A 16,948-nucleotide genomic window follows, 5' to 3' on the forward strand; every position below is an offset into this window, starting at 1 on the left:
TGACATTGATGGGACATCATTCTCATTGCTCTGATGCATCTGTCCATGACAATCAAAATCCTGAAAGTGATGGATGATATAGACAGTAAGCTCCCAAAGTACTCCCCAGCTTTCAGTGGTTCTGATCTTTTAATTAACAGGGCATGGTTTTAGAAAGCTCTTTGCTTAGAAAAAGAACCGGCTAAAAGTAATTGGGTGGGCCTTAACAGGTGATTTAAGTGGATTATAATGAAAGGACACTGTTGGGGGTTGAATCATATCTCCAGCAAAAGGCATTTTCAGGTCCTAACCCCTGATCCTGTGGTTGTGAACCCATCTGTAAATAAGACCTTTGAAGATGTTATTAGTTAAGCGGTGCCCAGACTGGGTGAGGGTGAGCCTTAATCCAATATGGCTGAAGTTCTAATAAGAAAAGGAAATTGGACGCAGGAAAAGAAGCCATGGGAGACAGCCAGAAGTTGGAAGTCAATTGAACCCAGAAGAGAAAGGAGAAAACACCACCATATGCATTGCCATAGTGATAGCAATGAAAAAGCCCAGAAACCCCAACTATTCCTGGCAGCCAGCCACAGAATGCTACAGTCTTTTGGGTTTGCCTGGCTTTGCTGGCATCTTAACTTAGGACTTCTCCTAGCCTCAAAACCATGAGCCAATATATTCCTGTTATTTAAGCCAACCCATTGTATGGCACTTGGTTTAGCAGTCAGGAAACTGAGACTGTCATCAAAATCTGAGTGTCTATTGACATAACTAAGATGACCATATAGCAAACATTGAACTTAGGAACTTGCTACAATGGATAAGAATGGATTTACTGTAAAGATTTTTATCATATTAAGAAGATTATGGAATTAAAAATGAAAACAAAAAGTAAAAATTAAAAATAAATAAAAAGATTAAAGAGGATCCAGTGAGTTCCTGAAAGCATGCTGGACACATAAATTACAGGAATGATTGGGACATGGTCTCTGCCTCAAGGTGCTCTCAGAATAACCAATGTGACAATTTAGATGACTGAATCCCTGGGATATTTTAAAAAGCAGACTGCATTTTCACGACCAAGTCATCAAAATTGAGCTTATGATAATGAAGCTTGGGTTAGGCCTATCACCCCCTTTAACATTTTCAGAGAGAGAGAGGTAATTTTTTGTAATTAATATAGGATGACTTTTATTGGATCAGATCAAGTTTTTTTTTTTAATATTTTTATTATAGAAACAGCATACAGACATTCTTGACATACAAACCTTCCATTTGTGGTGTACAATCAATGGCTCACAATATCATCACATATTTGCTTATTCATCACCACGATCATTTTTTGTTTGAACATTTGCATCACTCCAGCAAAAGAAACAGAAAGAAAAAATTCGTACATTCCATATCCCTTACTCCTTCCTCTCATTGACCACTAGTACTTCATTCTACTCATAGGGGGAGATATTTGCTCTATGGAATTATTACTGAAAAATCTGATTTTTTTTTTTCTTGATTGCTCTCAAAACTGCATCTGCCTCAAGCTGCCTAGTACCTTCTCTGTCTTTTAAGAAGGAGGGGTAGGTAGAAGAGTTGGGACACTTTGCCTGACAATGACATTTTAATGTTCAGGCAATTTGTCATCTCCTAGAATTTTGCCCTTTACTCTGCCCATTTTTCTTTTCAGCTTTTCAAGAGTAAGACCAGAATCTTAAAAGAGGTCAGAGATAGAATAGATTCTAAATTAGTGATTTTGTTTCAGATAGGGGAAGTCCTTGAAAAGGGTGAGTCCAATAGCATACACACTTCATAATATTATGCCTACAGCAGATGCCTGGAAATCCAACTAGCTATGTTGTCATAGACATGTGTGATATATTGTTCAGTGAGAAAGATTTCAGGAAAAAAATTTGGTATCAGATTGAAGAGCTTACATACTTGGGATATTTTATGAAAAGGCAGATGACTATAAAGCTGTTCCTATAACCAAGAAAAACACAAATCGTGGGGTAGTGGTCCATGTGTCTCTCAGTGTAAAATTAGACTCCTTGGCTAAGTTTGTTGGTATGTTGATGAGCCAGCAATTTTAATTATAGCATTTTAATATAGAATTTGTTCACTTTTCCATGTATTGAGCACCTAATGTGTACCAAGCATGTGTTTGATGGTAAAGAATCACAAATAAGCCATTTCTCTAACCACAGGAACTCACATTCTAAGCAATGAGAGATGGATAGAGGACGTTTTCCCAGAGTACTCTAGCAGAAAAATGCACAAGTCGTATAAAAACACAGAAGAGGGAGCCACTAACTATGCCTTAATACAGTCCAGAGAAGGTTTTAGGCTCTGAGTCGTCCAGTATGGCCCTATTTTTATCAGACTGAAAGGATGTCATGGATTTACTGGATGTGTAGACTAAAGTAACAAGACTTCTAGCCAGAAAAGTAAGCTGCAGGATTCTAGAGGACACAAGTCTGCCATATTGTACAGTGTCAAGCTTAACCTGTCTTGATGGAGAGCTGCGGGATATTTCAAAGAAGAAGAAACATTCAGGTTTTTAGTTGAAAGGACAGTCTGGCAGCAGAGTGTAGTCAGGGTTGAAAAAGATCAGGACCAGAGACAAGGAGTCTGTAATCATGGTCGATGATGGATGAAGACGTAATTAAGATATATGCCACAGGAATGAAGAAGAAGGAGTCAGAAATTTCTCATTGAAACTACCATTCTTGATGAATAATTAGATATAGAGGAAAATAGAAAGGGGGGCACCCAGGATGCTTGGTAGTGACAGAATTAACTGATATAATGAATAGAGGGGAATAACAGTAAGTTTAAAGAATCAACCTTATGTGTATTGAATGCTTACTAGCATCAGGCATTCTACTAACACCTTTATTTGGACAATTTCTTTGTATCTATATATAATGTTATGGAAACACTATTTGTACAATTCAGATGAGAAAACCAAGACGTAGAAAAATTAAGCAACTCTCCCAAGTCATACAACCATTAAATGGCAGAAATAGTAATGAAACCTATGTCTATCTCAGTTCTGGAATAAACTAAAGCTATGACTAATAGACCTACTAGACTTATCTATCATCTTATCTGCCACTCTCTTCAGTAAAATAAAACTTCTTATCTGTTTATTTTTCATTTCCTCTAGTACTTATTAAATGTCTAGCAGACAGTAGATATGCTAAACAGAAGTTTGTGGCTTGGGACACTGGTTAAAGTCATGAACATGGCACTGGTGCAATTTTAGATTGTAATTTTCTTTATTGGTGACTGTCCCTTAAATCATACATTCATTCATGATTGCTATGGCATTGCACAAAACATTATCAAAACAGCAAAGCCATCTGCCAAGACAGTGTCGAAGGTGCTCTAAGGAGCACATGTTTGTTTTTAAGCTATTGTCTTTCAGGTCACAAACACACTGGATTTTGTCATGCTGGAACTGGGCTATGAAAACTTAATTTGTCCTTTGCCAGGTGCTCCCTGTGAGTTTCTACCAATAGAGCCCTAGAGGAAGGTAGAAAAGGAGCAGGGTGTTGGTACTTTCTGTTTTGCTTCCCGGTCTTGTCAACACCAACTCAACAATGGCTCTTGGCCCTGGCAGTAATGACTGTTTTCAGTTTTTGTTTTTACCCTCAGCTTCCAGAATCAGCTTCATTGATCTATCAACACTGGCCAGTCAGTGCCCCCTGTTCAGAGGTCAGGGTTCCAGGTGCATGTGATCTTATTCCAAGTTTCCTTCAAGGCCCCTATTCTAGGGGTGCTAGTTCCTCCTGCAGGTGCTATCCCTGTACTCTGTGATCTCTGAGTTAGCTCAGTGTCCTCCTTTTCCCTGTATAATCTGCCAATACCTGCCTCAACCACTTTCTTATATTAAAGTTTTCTCTGTTTGAAATAACTGAAATCATTTTCATTTTTCTCACTAGATCACGATAGAGAGTACAAATTATTTCCATCTTTTATGGCTGATGGGGACTTTCAAGTCCTTTATAAAAAACCCTCATGATCTGGGAGATGGGCTCTCTGACCCAGTGAAATTACCACCCATCCCCTTGGTAAAGTTGAACTTTAGTAGACCCATTTGAACCAGTGCATCAGTAAGGCTGCAAATGAGAAGAAATGGGGACATGACCATTTAGGCCAAAAAGGAGTAAATCTGTTGTTGCTCCTATCTGAGCAATTTTACTGACTTAGCTTGTGAAATAGCATAGAATAATAATAAGCGAACTGATTTTTCTAACTCCTTTTTAAAAATCAGCAAACTTCCACAGTTCATTACTTTATGGACTGACTGTTCCATTCCTTCCTAAGTGATCTAATAGAAAAGATGCCTTAAAATTACTTGTGAGCCAAGCATTCCAACTATAGTGAGATTCTATAAGCATAGATATTACTATGGATTTTCTTAGATATAATTGCTTACTGAGCTCTTCAATATCATGATAAGACAGGAAACCTCTCTGTTCCAAACTTCAGAGAGCATTCACAGTGTTTAATAATTATCTGTTTTGTTTCAGCTAATCGGTAGTATTTACTGCTTTTGGCACCAGCTGACAAATGGCAAGCCTGAATAAACTCCTGTTTAAATGCCAGCAGAATCCCCTGGAGGGTTGTTAGCTTGAAAAAAGAAAATTACCATTGGTTCTACTCCATGGAATTGGACATTTGAGTAGCTCAAGCAGAATTTCAATAGCATTATCCTTGGGGTTATTAAAAAAGAATAAGTAGAAGTCATGGGAGGAGATAGAAAGTACTTCTGGTAGATGATGTTTTGTGCCAGAAGAAGAATGGAGGACATAGAATTTTGCATATCACACAGTTTGCACCACCATAGCAAGATGACTGTTAGGATATTTCATGGGGATTTCATCTATGCTAAAGAACACTTAATCCAATTCCCTTCTTCTGCAGAGGAGGAAACCACTTCAGAGAGAGAAATTGATTTGCCCCACATTATACGGTCAGATGATAGCAGACTCAGGTCTAGAATTCATAGACATTCAAAATAATGACCCTTCTATTCACTTATCGGTCATTACCATTATTAAATTTAGATTTGTATTAGTTAAGCTAAGAGGTGGCAGACTTTTTCTGTGACAGGCCAGATAGTATTTATCTTCAGCTTTTGCAGGTCATACTAATTCCACCGCAACCATTCAACTGTGCCATTGTAACATGGAAGTAGCCATAAAGTAAACAAATGTGTGTGGCTGTGTATCAGTGAAACTTTATTTACAAAATCAGGCAGTGGATTAGATTTTACCCACAAAATCTAATTTGCTGACCACTAAAGCTAAGACACCCAAATAAATGGTGGTTCAAATGAGTTAGAAATTTACCTCTCCCACCCTTAAATTATCTTAGCTCTGGAATGATAGGTCAGTTTGGTGGTATAATGTCCCAAGCAGATTGACTCTTCTTGCTCCCCAGCCTTAACAAAACAAAAAAAAAAATCTTCCCAGTCATCTGCTGGAGTATTATTTATCAGCTCTGAAATGTAGCCAGTGAAAATGAAAGAGAAAGTGGGGTACACCCTTGCCCTTTCAGAGCCAAGTCTAGAGATGCTCACATCACTTTCACTCACATTTCATTGGTGAGACATGTGGTCATCTCCAGCTACAGGAAAAGCTGGGAATGTACTGTAGATTGTGGACAACCAAATGTACTTTCAGGTCCTATTACTAAAGGAAGAAAGATAGAATGGATATTGTAGACAGTGTTTGTGCTATCTGCAGGTATTTAATTTGCTAAGTAATCTCTTAGACTATGTATGAAAAGAAAGCTGCTTTTTCTCAGTGCGTAATTATCAATTTGCTAATCTGTCCTTTAAAAGTCACTGCTTCAGTAAAACTCTGTTCTCTTTAAAAATAAATATTGCTCTGTAGTAGAATGAATATGAGCTGTTAAGCAAAACAGATCTGGATTTGTTTCTCTCTTCCTTAATGGTGTGACCCAACCTTTGTTTTAGTTATCTGTAAATTGGGACCTTAAGTTGATGAAAATTAAAAGGAAAGACATATAAAGCTACTGGTCCCCTGCAGGAAATCAATATCAGTTCCTCACCTTCTTTCTTATATAATAGACAATCTAAAAGGTATGTTGTATGTATGAATTTTGTGATACAGGCAAACTAAATATAATCTAACACTTAAGTTATACCTCATTCTAAACTGCACCACTTAAAATTTTTTAACTGAGTGATATCATCAGTAGATCTTTATCTCTTTGCTTTCACATTAGGAGGTTTTCCCACGTGAGGGGCAGCACATTACAGAAGGTCAAGAACAGGACTTGATTTCAGAAAATGTGTATTCATAGCCTAGTTCTCTCCTCTACCGGCTTGGTAATTAAGAATTACAATTATGCACTTAGTGTTCATTGGGTCTTTTTAAGACTTGAAATTCTGATCTCTCACCAGGAATCACTAGAATCCTATTTTTAACAAATTGAAGGATGATACTTTCTTAATTCCTTTTTATAAGCCTCTGCACATATGACAACACTCATCATAAATGTTGAAATTTTTATTTATAAAATGAATCCTGGGCATCTTCTTATCATGAATTCTTTTTTATACATGCTTGAATTAGGTAGATAATTTGAGAAGACTCATTTGATCAAATTTTAAAGACATACCACTGAGCATCAGTCTCAGAAAAGCAATTAAAGGAATTAATTCTAAATTCCCTCTGAATGATCTAGTGTGTTTCCACTACAGAGAATCACAATTCCATCCACGAATGTCTCTCTCTATTTCTTCAGTATATGAATCTAAGAGGGCAAAAACATTGCTATAAATCATCTCCTGGCCCACTATTTTCCCTTCAAGGATATTATCCCCCAACTTATGAACCCCCTGACTCCCCAAAGTCATCAGCTAGCACTAATTCCTTAGGAAGAGTCCTAGGGTAGGGTTTGGATAACAGAGGTCTTGTCTTGTAATTAGTGACACATGAGCAAAGTTTTAAAGTCTAAACAGAAGGCACACGAGTTAACATGAAAAGAAAAGCATTCTGGAGGGAAGGAGGCAGCATGGAAAAAGAAAGAAGCAAGGATCAAGGTGTTGGTGACAGAAAACCTACACACACCCACTTTCTTTCGATGCACGACTATGTAGCAAGACACTTGGGAGAGGAATACAGGTTATCAAATGAAATATCTTACCACCAAGATCTTGGACTTTATTTTGTAAGCAACAGGGAGCCAACAGAAAGAAACCAGCACATGCAGATCGAGGTATTAAATAGATGACTCTGGAAGCTATGTGAAAGGTTAGACTGAGAGGACAGAGATGGAAGACAGGTTAGGAAGCCATATAGCGTCTTTGTGAGAGTCAATGAAGAGCATAAATGGATCATGCCCGTTGCTGTGGAAAAGACAAAGGTAAGAGGGTGGGGGATCTCTGTCTCTGCATGCATGGTGGTGGAAGACTGGCCAGTTGGGGGGGGGAGGGGGCGGGGAGAAAGGGAAGAGGCAATTCACCCAGAGAGAGCGTGCACGTTGAGAGGCGTGCAGCACAAGGCAGAGACATTAGGGAAAATCAAAGTGTAACAAAATGAAAAAAAAAAAATGTAAAGAGGGAAATCATTCAGAATCAAAAAAAAAAAAGAAAACTCCCCTTCTTGTTCTTTTTTTTTTTTTCTCATAGAGAACAGAGTATCTTAAATTGAAGAGGCAAACTTAGGTAAAATAAGACAGTTCCCTCATCCTGTCCCTTTGTAACTCACTCTGCATGACTGTTTATCCTGATTAGAGGACATAAATATGCAGTGCAAAAGCTATCCTAGACAGCAGGTGCAAGGGTAGTTCAAGGGTAGAATTCTGCCCGCCATGCAGGAGACCCAGTTTCGATTCCCAGCCTAGGCACTTCCCCAAAACAAAAAACAAACAAGCAAAACAAAAGAAAGTAAAAACAACCAAACAAAAGTTCAACAAATGGTGCTGCAATAACAGGATACTCACATGGAAAAAGAATGAAATGTGATCCCCACCATACGGCATACAAAAAAAAAAAAAAAAAGCAGCCATAGACAGCGTGAAAATGAATGGCTGTAACTGTGTTCCAATAAAATGTTATTAGAAATGCAGGCAAAGAGCTGGATTCAACCTATGGACCATAATTTACTAACCCTTAATCTATATTTTTGGGGTCTACATAAGATGGCTTTTAATTGTTATTTCAAATCCATACGATTTTATATTCTTTTATGTAATGGTAGGTGTTGGTTGTATTTACGTTTTGCTTGTTTTTGTTTTCTTGCAGATATTCAGTATTCTTTGGGAGGTCCATGAGAACAACATCAAAAATTCTTATCATATATCTGCCTAGAACTCTCCCCAATCTTCCACTTCTGTAAACCCACATGGTATCTTCTCTCTAAAACAAGAAACAAGTCATCTCTCCTTTTTCAATGTAAATATCCATTTTAGAATTCTTTACTAAGCAGTGTTCATTCATCTATGCATGTGTATGCACGCGAAATCTACAGTCTCTTTGATGATATTATGCCTTTATCATGTTGAAAAATCTATGTGATGTTTGCACTATACTAAGCCGGGTGGCATTCAGGTTAAGGCAGCTTCAACCTCTATGTGATTTTAGTGGGATTTCAACTAAACACCATTTAAACTTTCACGAACATCATGCAATTTGAGAATGGCCATGTCTCCAGAAGAACAAAAATTGCAAGTGACCAGCCTCAAAATTCCCACAATTTACTACTTCATCAAAATATTATGAATTCTGTAAAATGTCTCTTTTTGGCAATTTCCATATGAGTGTAGAAGTCAATTGAGTTTTACAGATTGGCAATTTTACTAGAGTTCAGCCAAATTAAATATCCTTGAATTATTTCTTTTACCCAAGAGATTTGGCAAATAGTTTACAGGAACTCTCTTGGTACTGTTTTGAGGAGGGCCTGGGGGTGAGTATTCCTAAACATCACCTCTGAACAAATACCAAAGGCTATTCGAGAGAGCCTTGTGAGTGTTCTAACGTAGACATAGCAGACCCAGATAGGTCATCCATCCATTAGTCACTCAATCTTTACTGGCAGGACCACGGCATTCCATTTACTTTATTCAGCAACCGTATTTTAAAAGTACTGGAAACTTCATTCAAATGGTGAAGAAGCCTTCCCCAGTTCTCTGTCATCAACCCTCATGGGTTCTTGAAATGCCTCAGAATGCAAAGGAATAATCAGGTAGACTATCTGTGATCCTTCTCTTAGCCAATGATTATTTCCAGAGCACCCAGCTTAGTCCAAATAAAAGAGAAAGCTTACGCTAAGATAATTGGTTTCACGTGCATACAATTTGTAGCAGCTGCCTTCCTTCTCACTCGCCTTCCCTGCAGTGCCATTCTAGAACCTGGATTAGAAACTATGGCAAAGCTACAGAATTGAGGGCTCACCCAGAGCAGCTCATTCCTCTTGTAAATAAGAACCGTCAGACTTAATATCTGGGTTTTTTTTTTCATCCATGCACTGGGAAAAAAACAAACAAACATATACTGAGTGGTAAAGACACTTGATGTTCCTGGTCTGATAATGTTTAGTTCTTTCTGGCATCCCAAAGCAGGTGAATACCCACCCATATAGTGTGCATTGAAGCTTAATTTCAAATAACTCTCCTGAAATATTCCTTCTGTCTCTATCTGTGCTGCTCTGAATCCACCCAGCAAATAACCTTGTTGTTCAGTCCCCTGCCTTTGTGTTCACCTTGCCTAGTGAATGAAGCTGACAAGCTAAGCCAGGCATTTTCCTGTTAGACTGGCTCTCTTCTGGGAAGCCTCCTAGAATCTGCCATGCAGACAGCTCCCTTCAGAAAGCCTTCTGACGCATAATACTGTTCATCATGTGACCCTGTCAGCAGAGCGGGTGCTGATTAGAGCAGGGGTAGATGCCTGAACCGAAGGCAATAAATCTATAGAATGGCCAACAGCCTGTACCGCTGTCTGGTGCAAGAATGTAGTTCAGTGATGCTGACAGTGGTGAATCAACGCTCATGGAGTGTGAATGTGAGCCCATGCCAAAAGATTAGTAGTTTATCACCAGGGATAAGATGCCATTTGAGAAGGCAGTAAGCGTCAGAATATGATGAGTTAGTATCATAAGCATCAGAATAGGGCAATAGGAAAACTTAGTCACCATAATGGCAACGGACAATGAGGAACTGCTCAAAGAGCCGTGCTAGATCCTGAATTTCCTCTCTTTTTATGTCCCAAATATGTTCTGATTTTGCTTTCCTTATTCTCCCATATCTTTACAACAAACTCCCATTATCTAAGAAATTCTCCGTTTGTCTGTTTCTTGCAAACTTCTAGTCATCATGACTTTGGCTTTCCTTAGTCACAGTTCTCTTTGTCCCCCGGCTCTGAACCGCTCATTTAAGCTTTTTTAGAATGAAAAAGAGCTCACCTGCCCACCACCCCCACATTTTACTCCTTTGAAACCCCGCCACACCTCCTCCATGGGACTGGATATCTGTTGCTCCTCCAAGAACCACATTTTCTCCAGGCTCTTTCTCTATTGCAAATAGTTTGGAAGGTGGGATTTGAAGATCTAAGGGTTCATTTAGCCCTGGTTACCTGTAGCTCCTTGGCTCACTGAATGGGTTCAACAGAATGCCACCTACTTACTAAAACTTGGAGACCTGGAAGACCCTCGAAACCAACATGTACACCAATCTTCATTAAGGTCTAAATTGTCTCAGCAAGGGATTGTTCTGGGCTAAGGATTCCATACAGTGGAATGAGCAATGGAATAGAAATCAAGAGAACCAGGTTCTGGGAACTAGATTTACCATGTTATGAGCCCCGTGACCTTGGGAACAGTACTGGACATTGTTGAGCTTCAAATTTCTTATGCTTTAATTGGAAGTATAACCCTGATTCTACAGATGACTTATGGGGTAGAGGTAAAAGCCAAACTAGCACTACAACACATTTATTAAATATGGTGGCCTTTCAAGCATTGTTTAAAAAAAAGTTCCCTAAGGCTGATGGTGATTTCCTTGAGCTCATGCTGTAAGTGGTTAATGTATTTTTCATAAGTATATATATAAAATGAAACTGTGGTAACATTGTATTAAAAATAGCTATTTTTAAAACTTTACTGTCTGCATGAGAGGGATGACAACATAATTTATATTGGTGGGAAGGCTGCTCTTTTATTTGGGAAAATACTTTAATTGCCTTTTGGTTATGTAATGTTCTTAAATTATTAAGCCATGTATAGAAGGAAATTGAAACAAAAAAAAGAGAGATTGAAGAGCAATTGTTTCACAAAGAAAATTTCACTCAGGGAGGGGTCATGGAGGGTGGCTGCCACATCACCATAAAGATGTTATATTGGTCTTAATTTGATTTTCCTTTCTTCCACTGGTAGAAGATGATGTGGGAGGACCAGGGACTAGGAAAAGAACAAAAATAAGAGTGGAGAACTGTTCTGAGGAGGTTGAAATCCAAGCAATAGGGCAGTGGGCTAGTTGCCATAGAGGGTATCAGCCAGCGGGGCACCCTCCCAGGGAGAGGGCACAGTCAACAGCCCCTGTTTATGTTAAATGCATTTCTTAAATTCCTTTATTGTCAACTACTAAGAAAAGCTTTCTTAACCATTTCAGTTTCTCAGCTTTCTTGTGCAGAATTAGGGATGGGTCTGTGTCCAAGTTTGAGATGGGGTACGGAAAATTTGGATCCTGTGATCCCTGGAGAAAATGAGAGCACTGTTTGCTGGGAGAATGGTGGTGCAAGTGTGCTGGGAGATGATTAGAGATAGGCAGGCACAAGTGAAGTGCAGAGCTTATGCATGGAATGAAACTTGAGCAGTATCTCTCAAGACAGGTCTGTGATAGGTGAAAGTTGGGGAATCTCAGATTTTTTGGAAGTTCTCAAAAAATCAAGGGAGGAAAGTCCAGTTAAGACAGGGAATGTCTGCAGTCATACAGAACTCAAATATTTTACCAAATATTAACATAGCCAGGGATCCCAGAGGTCTTGCAAACCTGGAGATGCTTTTTATATCCGCATAGGTGGGCATCACGTCGTGTAGCTGAGGCAAGGCCATGTAGTGAAAAAAAAAAAAAAATATATATATATATATATATATATATATATTTGAGCCTGTGTGACATTTGGGTAAGCTTCTTAAGTTCTGGGACTTGATTTCTTCAACTGTAAGCACGTTCAGGTTGCTTTAAGAGGTAGAGACAATGTTTGCTGTGTGCTGGGATGCAGTAAATGCATGGTAGCCACTGTTGGCCACTCACCCAGACACACGCCTGCCCCACACAAACTGCTGCTGACAGCAATTCAGCAATGCAAAAAATGAGAGTTTATTTTCAGACACCATAATGTTGGATACACAGTCTTCTGGAGTGCAGGGACGGCCACACCTATACTAGATAGAGGGTCTTAGGTACCATAGCATTCAATATTAAACAGCAAATCTCTTTCCACACCACCTAGCAATTTCCTTCTGGGTTAATATGAGGTGATGGTTTCAACCTATAAATTCCATTAAGTTTGCATCCTGGTTACTTCAAAATAATGTTTAAGAAACGAGGTTGTCATGGCAATTTAGACCTGAGACACACACCCAATCATAGTTCCTAGATTTAAAGCTCGGGAGACAGTACACTTTATGCGTACTACATGCTTCATTTTTAATACCAGAATTCTCTCCCTCTTCCAGCAATCTACAGACTCAATTGCTTAAGTCTCTGTGGGGCAGAGCTTGTCTTTTTATATTGGTCAAATAATGCTCTGAGGTGATAATTAGAAATCTAATGTAATATTTTTTTTACATTAGGGCATTTCTAGTTGGAAAATTATATGTATCTAAAAGCTTTTAGCAATAACTATTTTTTAATCTAATAAATAGTTTCAGGTAAACATAGTGATAATTTTCAAGCATATTTCCCCTGATAAATGTGGGATGCCAAGCTCTGAACTGTTCTAAATAAAACCCTTTCATTATCTGGTTCAAGGCTATATTTTCAACTTTCAGCAAAATAAAATAGACCTACCGCACTTGAGAACTCTGTCACTGAATTTAACTCGGGTGCATTTTTCAGATTCCTTTTTTTTTCTGACACAATGACTTATATTATTGTAAGACACACATATGCCCTAAACTCTTTGAATTGTGACTTCTATACAAATAGGAAGATCACTTTATCATGAGACCTTTCAGATAGGTTAGAGGTTATAAATTGTTTAGCCTGTTGGCCCAGAATGTGATAACAAAAGAATTATATGCTTTTATATGCTGTCCCAGCTATTTCCAATACCGTTTTTGACAGTTTGGCTTTTTTTCCCCCCATACATTTATTGTTTTCAAAGAGCACAGGTTTTGAAATGCAGGAACAGAGCTTTCAGCCTTTAGAAGACTGGCAGACCTCATGATTCATCTCAGACATGGGGGCAGAGGAGCTGTAATTGCCGGTTGGTCCTGACATTTATTTGATCTTTCTGCTTTCAAGCACCACTTATCACTTTATCTAAGAAAATGCTTCTTCCTGAGGAATATATTATTAATATTTCCAAGGGTATTGACATGCCCGGTTGGCATGGTCTCACGTATGTTGTCTGAAAACTCATTTAAAATGAAAGCCATTAGGCTCTGGCAGCCTTTTTAGAATGAGCAAACCAAGTTGGGAAAGAAAAATATTTAAAATGTCCTTGCGTTCTTATAAACATCATTTGGAAATTATTCTGAAGAAAGCACAATTAACTTCACCCTCAAAGTAACAATGTGAAGATATTACTGTTCTCACTGCTCGACAAAGGAGGAAAGTAGATTTCAGAAATGTTCAATAGATTTCCAAACTCAGAGAGCCAATAAATGGCAGAGCTATGAATTGAAACCCATTCTTTGGTTGTATTCGTTTGTTCACGGAACTTTGATAAAAAGCTAATGCATGCCAGCCTCTTGGCTAGCGAACCAGGAAAACTGCTCCAGCCTTTAAAGAAGTCATAGTATGACTTGGGACAAATGTAACAATAAATTGGCCATAGAGAGCACTGCTCTCTAAGAGGTTAGGGCAAGGTTCCAGGAGGGTATAGATCTGGGTTTGAAAAGATGAGATGGCGTAGTAGATTCGTGGAAAGAAGCACATTTAAACATAGGGAATAGCATGCACAAAGCCATGGAGGCCAAAAATGGCCTCTCGGCCTTGGAAATGATAAGCAGTTTGGAACTACAGGGACATGAAGGGGGTTGAATGCCTGGAACCAAAGCCAGAAAAGGAGGCTGCAGTGAATTTGTCAGGGTTTTCTGTGTGTGTCTATATGATCTTAATCTGGGATTTATTAGGTTACAAATTCACAGTTCCAAGGCCATGAACATGTCCAAATTAAGGCACCACAAGAAGATACCATCTCAGCAGAAAGGCAGCTGGCATCTGGAATACCTCGGTCAACTGCTGAGGTATTTGGCTGGCATCCACTGGTCCTTGCTTCCAGTTCATTGTTTTCAGCTTCTGATTCCAGTGGCTTTCTCTCTCTAAGCATCTGTGGGTCCTTTCTTAGCTTCTCCTGGGAAAACGCCGGATTTCATTTCTTAGCTTGGCATCTCCCAGGGGTGTGGCTGCATCTCCAAATGTCTGCTCTGTGTGTCAGCTCTCCAAGCACCTATGCTTTCTCCAAAATGTCTCCCTCTCACAGAGCCCCAGGCAGTGGATTAAGAGCCACCTTGAATGGACAGGGTCACATCTCCATGGAAATAACCTAATCAAAAGGTCCTACCCACAATTCCATGGGTCATATCTCCAACCTAATCAAAAGGTCCCACTCAAGGATGGGTCTGCCCCCACAAGATTTGATTAAAAGAGCATTGCTTTTCTGGGGTACATAAGTTTCAAACCAGCAAACATACCTACTCATCATCAATTAAAGTCTCATACTTGCAATTTATATATAAAACTTAATTTATTCTAAGGGATGACTGTCTTTTCAATTAACCTCTCATGGTGGGGTCATGCTACACCTACTTCAATGAATCCACCATTGTTCAAGACATTTGGGAAGCAGTACTTTGAGAATTTCAAAAATAGCTTGCAACACAGTTGTCAAGAACGTCTTCCTTTTAATGAACTTTTGTCTTTGTGGGTGAGTTTCATTTCTTCCAGAATAAAGGAAGACGATTGAAGGAAGTGACTTATCTCATGGAGACCATTTGTGACCTAAAATGATGTGGACCTGTGAGGCATTGAGTTCAATTTTCTATTATGGTATTTACAATGTTCTTTTGGCAATTTTGCATGAGAAAGTCTGAAGGTGTAAGGCAGACACTGAAATGAGATTTTAGTCTCTCAGAAGAATAATTAATTCTATGTGCTCAAAAGAAGAAAACAAACACTGCTACTTCTTCACCTTGTCTTCACATTTGGTATCACCAGCTATTGGCCTCCATATTAAAAACCACTATTTAAATATATTTATTGAAAATAGGCAGGCAGCGGGCACCGGAAGAGGCTTGAAGATATCTGCTTATGAGACAAAGGTGTCTACAAAACTATGAATGATACAAGAACTTTACTAGAAATTAATGAGTATCTCAATAATAGGCACCAAAAAACCAATTACTAACTCTGGAAGAATGGCAAGAAAAGTGGGTGAGCTGCAACATTTCATTTCATCAAGAGCAAGGACATCACCTATTAAAGAAACATCTGGACACTTTTCTTAACGGCAAGAATGGACTCAGGATATTTTTCCCTCTTTGTGGAAAAGCAGACCAAGGACATAGCCAAGATGGTGTGGAGATCAGTGAACTTGGAATTCAAAAAATGTTTTGCAAAGCCAAATCTTTCTTAATCAGTACAACCAAATACTGAGAAATTCCTGAAGGCAAAGGATTTAAGAGTTCTTCAGGGAACACCTCATTGAAATGTTGCAGCATTTTTATATTTCCAGAGTAAATTTTGGTGAATTTGACAGGATTTGGGATAGGGGAGGCTCAGTCCATGTTAATCCAGGGGATTGAGAATGCTGCATTGATAGGATGTTGTCCCTAAGAAAAGGGTTCCAGTACCTCACATCATTGCTTCTTATGATCCAACTAAACATGAGGGCCCACAATTTTATATTCCAGACACTGAAATTAAAAGGCTGTTTGGTCCAAAATGCTATATTCATTGTCTTGAGAAGGTTGTTGCTTCTGAAGAATGTCATAAAAGTTGGGGAATTGACTACGTATTTGAAAAGTTATATCTATATGCAGAAAAATCTAGCACATCAACATGTTTTTGAGCAATTAAAAATCATTCTCGGGCGGGCCGCGGTGGCTCAGCGGGCAAAGTGCTTGCCTGCTATGCCGGAGGACCTCGGTTCGATTCCCGGCCCCAGCCCATGTAACAAAAACGGAGAAACAGAATACAATAAAAACAAGAAAATGTTTAAAAATGTTTCCCTTTCTTCCTTCCTTCCTTCCTTCTATCCTTCCTTCCTTCTCTCTGTCTTTCCTTTAAAAAAAAAAAAAAAAAAAAAAAATCATTCTCAGTCATGAAAATATAATGAATGACTAAAAAATTATTTACCAATCACATCACAGATCTTTGTTCAAAATGCATATAACTTTTTAGAGAAAAACACATAATAAAATGTATAAAGTGATTACTTTTTAGAAGAGAGTGTAATTAGTGGTCTAAGCAGAAATATGGTATATGATTTATGGCAAATCCAGACTCATGATTGTTCACTACATAAGTTTAGATTAAAATATGTTTACATTTAAAAAAAAGAGGCATCACAGCACCAAAGAAGGACTTACTTAGAACTTTCAAGTTTTCTACCTGGACACTGGACACAGCTCACTAGAACATGTATTTCTTTTCTCTTATTTAATGTAGGAGAAGAAACCCAATTGATTCCTTGCATCAATTCTCTCTCTCTCTCTTTCTCACTCCACTCTTGTTAGAGTGGTCTTCCCAAAATATTGGAGGTCACTTAGGT

The 16,948-nt window shown here is 38.6% G+C and overlaps 1 pseudogene; it reads left to right on the forward strand.

Moving 5' to 3' along the window:
• The first annotated feature begins 15,511 nt into the window (after positions 1–15,511).
• LOC143675552 (thiopurine S-methyltransferase pseudogene) lies at positions 15,512–16,246 on the forward strand (annotated as a pseudogene).
• Positions 16,247–16,948: the final 702 nt, after the last annotated feature.

The sequence above is a fragment of the Tamandua tetradactyla genome, chromosome 3 (assembly GCF_023851605.1).
Source record: "Tamandua tetradactyla isolate mTamTet1 chromosome 3, mTamTet1.pri, whole genome shotgun sequence".
In the NCBI taxonomy this organism is placed as follows: Eukaryota; Metazoa; Chordata; class Mammalia; order Pilosa; family Myrmecophagidae; genus Tamandua; species Tamandua tetradactyla.